The sequence below is a fragment of the Mandrillus leucophaeus genome, unplaced genomic scaffold, assembly GCF_000951045.1.
Source record: "Mandrillus leucophaeus isolate KB7577 unplaced genomic scaffold, Mleu.le_1.0 Scaffold70, whole genome shotgun sequence".
Classification (NCBI taxonomy): Eukaryota; Metazoa; Chordata; class Mammalia; order Primates; family Cercopithecidae; genus Mandrillus; species Mandrillus leucophaeus.
In genome coordinates this window covers 3,989,054-3,992,965 of record NW_012107586.1, presented here as the reverse complement: position 1 = coordinate 3,992,965, position 3,912 = coordinate 3,989,054, and the positions used below count along the sequence as shown (strand labels likewise).

Sequence of the window (3,912 nt, the reverse complement as noted above, 5' to 3'; positions counted from 1 at the left end):
GCGCGGTGGCTCACGCCTGTAATCCCAGCACTTTGGGAGGCCAAGGCAGGCGGATCACGAGGTCAGGAGATCGAGACCATCCTGGCTAACACGGTGAAAACTTGTCTCTACTAAAAATACAAAAAATTAGCCGAGCGTGGTGGCACATGCCTGTAGTCCCAGCTACTCGGGAGGCTGAGGCAGGAGAATCGCTTGAACCCGGGAGGCAGAAGTTGCAGTGAGCTGAGATGGCACCACTACACTCCTGCCTGGGCGACAGAGCAAGGCTTCATTTTAAAAAAAAAAAAAGCCAAAACTATAGTCCTGTTACACGGACGCCACTGTTACCATTGATAATTTGTTGGTCAAAACCCTCCCTTTCTTTTCTCAATGCCATTGATTGATTGATTGATTGATTGATTGATTGAGGCAGGGTCTCTCTCTGTTGCCCAGGCTGCCAGGCTGGAGTGCAGTGGTGGGATTTCAGCTCACTGCAACCTCCACCTCCCGGGCTTAAGTGATCCTTCCACTTCAACTTCCTGAGAAACTGAGACTACAGGCATGTACCACCACGCCCAGCTAATTTTTGTGTGTTTTATAGAGACAGGGTTTTGCCATGTTGCCCAGGCTGGTCTTGAACTCCTGGGCTCAAGCGATCCACCCACTTCGGCCTCCCAAAGTGCCTGGGATTACAGGCATGCGCCACGGTGCCTGGCCAATGCCTTTTAAAATTTGATAATACCCTGCTTTCGTAGCTGAATAGAAAAAAAGTATGTTCCAGGTCATTATGCCTGATACGCCTCACGGGGTGGGAGAGTGGGCTGGTGCATTCATCAAGCAGGTGAGCCAGTCTGACCTGGTGAGGTCTTCTGTGACGTGCATGGTGGCAGTGGGGGAGGGGTGCAGCATCAGAGAGTCTCTTTACAGCCCTATTTGCAGGGGTCAGGAAGCTGGGAGGAAGAAGAAACATGCTGAGGAGATACAGCCAGGATCCAGAAAGATCTGGGCTGCTAAACATTGTGGGCTGAATGTAACAAAGTAAAATTTCTGTGTTTGTTGTTGTTGTTGTTGCTACTTTTGTTTTTTTGAGATGGAGTCTCACTCTGTTGCCCAGGCTGGAGTGCTGTGATCTCGGCTCACTGCAACCTCTGCCTCCTGGGCTCAAGCGATTCTCCTGCCTCAGCCTCCCGAGAAACTGGGATTATAGGCGCTTGCCACCACACTCAGCTAATTTTTGTATTTTTAGTAGAGAAGGGGTTTCGTCATGTTGGCCAGGCTGGTCTCGAACTCCTGACCTCAAGTCATCCACCTGCCTTGGCCTCCCAAAGTGCTAGAATTACAGGTGTGAGCCACTGTATCCAGCCACAGAGTAAAATTCCTTAGGAAGGACTGTGAGGCCCTGGTCTTACATCTTTAAATGAAACAACAGAAGTCAGAGTCTTGGCAAAGGTGGGGCTCAGCAGAGCCTGTGTGTAAATGAGTAATGTCCTAGCCAATACAACGCTAACTGGGAACCTGTAGGGTGAAGTGCAGAAAAATCACTGTAATCTGAGGATGAATTGATGGAGCTACGACACCTAAGATGAAGGAAGTGGTCCACTTGGTTTCGTAAGTCTGCCGCCAGGAACATTGTGCACAGTGTTGTTTTCAGGAGGAGACCAAGTGGAGGACACACAGTGTAGTAGACCCAGGAAGTGAAGAGGAAAAACGGTGGAAAGCCAACAACAATGTGAGATGTATCTGGAAAGTCAACTGGGAGAAAGGGGGATGGGAGCTGTCATCATTTATTCAAAACTCTGTCCTGAGAGAAAGGACTGGATGCATGTGACTAAGGGCAGTACTGGGACACGTGGTTGGAAGCTCCAGTAAAACAGATGTCTCCTTGATCTAATGAAGAGCCTCTGCCATGGAACATGTTGGGTGAGTTCACTGTCACCAGAGTGTTCAGCAGACCCTTCTGTGAGAAGCAGAGAAGGGAGGTGGACTAGGCGACTTCTCTAACCTTGAGACTCTTGGAATCCTGTGAAGGAGTCAATAAAGGGGGGATTTTAGTCATTGTTGGGCAGCTGGCTGGCTGAGATATTGTTAGATTAAGGGATCTTCTTACCTATGAAATTGCATCCTTAAAGCTCACCCCATGCCTCTGTTCTTTCCTGTCCACATAGCCAGTTTGGGAGGCTAAGATATAGAACTGGGAACCAGAAATTCTGAGTTCCATTTGCAGCTTGGTAACGAACCTGCTGTGTGACCTTCAGATAATCACTTCTCTTTTCTGGGGTTCCATTCTCATCTCATTAAAATAATAAGGCTGAACCAGAGATTTGCAAACTCTGCTCTGTGGAACTTTAAAGGTCACCTAGGTTCTCTCTGTTCAAAAAAAAAAAAAAAAAAAGAAAGAGCTGGAAAACGTCTATCAAAAAAAACCTACAAGGGCGAACCCAGCCTCAGAATACAGTAGATGGGAATCCTCTTCTCCAGATTATCTCAGCTCTGGGAGCCCCTGCCTCTGTGATGTCTCCAAGCTCTGAGTTACTGTGGTCTTGGCAGGACTGTACTCCACCCAATCCCTGAAGAAGTCATACTCTTACCACACTCAGCTTCCTGATGATCCAGGCCTGTTTTCATGGACTCTTAACCCCTTGGTCCTTGGCCCTCCAAGGTATTGATCCCACCATTGCTTTCCTCTCCCAATCCAGGGTCAAGCCCCTCTTGCATTTTCTGAAGTTCTGAGCCTTTTCTCTATCACCTCGTTCAAGTCGCTAGTGAAAGTATGGTTCACTCCTCTGCCGTATGCTTGCACTACAGTTTACAAAATGCTTTCATACCCATCATTTGATTGACCTCTTCAAGATTAGGAAGACAGGGCAGGTATTGCTTTATCTGCTGGGAGGATAAATAAACCAAGGCCCCAGATGTTAAATGACTTGGTTGAAGTCCCAGGGCTTGTTGTAAGACCTGTATCTTCTTATTCCTCTGCCAGACCCTTTCCCACTGCTCCCGGTGACCTTTCCACACTCCTGAGCAGTCACTGATCACTTTGTTTTTAGAATCTTTCCCATGCAGGATGACACAGACCCATATCTCCTCCAGTAACAGGCACTCTGTGCGACTAAGCTCCACGCTTTATCCCTTGCAGATGGAATTAGAAGCCCTGCTGACATGCAGCTTGAGGACATTCATGTCCAAACTGTTTGGGACCTGCACAGTCACAGTGCAATGATGCCACTGAAGGCACTGAGGCTCACAGAGCACTCTCTCATACGACAGCTCATGTGACCATAGACAGGCATCGTAATGGGCCACTGTGATGCACTTTTCTCAGAGCCTTCTGCTCTTCTGGCCTTCACCTTTCCTCTAATGTGTCTTTGAAATGCGCCAAAATGAACTTGTTTCTTGAGCTATTTATAATCCATGTCAAGTGGATCTGCTGATGATAAAAGTATGCTTTACCACTCACTGAACATGACTCTGCCAGGCTCCACCCTATGCTAATGCTTTACAGGTGGTGTTTCCTCTGACCTGGCTACAACCTTGCCAGATGGGGATGGTAACCTCTATTTTCAAATGAGGGAACCAAGGCTTGGAGAAATGAAGTGGCTGGGCCAGCCCATGACCTGACAACTGAAATCCTTACCACCCCGCTAGATCTCTTCTTGCTGGCCTTCCTGGACAGCTTCTTCCTCATGTAAACATGACCTGCTTCTTACCCAGTACAGATGCACACCACCTACAATTGGTTATAAAGGACAAACTGACAGCTTGCCTTGTGAGTGTCCTTGATTAGGCCTCTGTTTGATAAGAAAGTACATTTTGTCTCTGATAAGAAATAGAGACTGTTTTGTTGCCCCAATGCCTTTTGCAGGCTTTCACTTTCCTAACTGAGGCGCCACAGGCTTGGAGAAGATCACTGTACTCTGAGGTGGAGTGGGGCTC

At 47.9% G+C, this 3,912-nt stretch overlaps 1 long non-coding RNA gene across 2 annotated transcripts; it reads right to left on the bottom strand.

Moving 5' to 3' along the window:
* Positions 1-1,745: 1,745 nt before the first annotated feature.
* Positions 1,746-3,209, bottom strand: LOC105528050. 2 transcript variants are annotated; one of them, XR_001004306.1, is made up of 2 exons: positions 2,568-3,209; positions 1,746-1,999 (listed from the first exon to the last, which is right to left on the bottom strand). It is a non-coding gene; the product is annotated as an uncharacterized LOC105528050 (long non-coding RNA). The 2 variants fall into 2 exon arrangements; XR_001004305.1 differs by having other exon boundaries at positions 1,748-1,999; positions 2,087-3,209.
* Between the last annotated feature and the right edge of the window lie 703 nt (positions 3,210-3,912).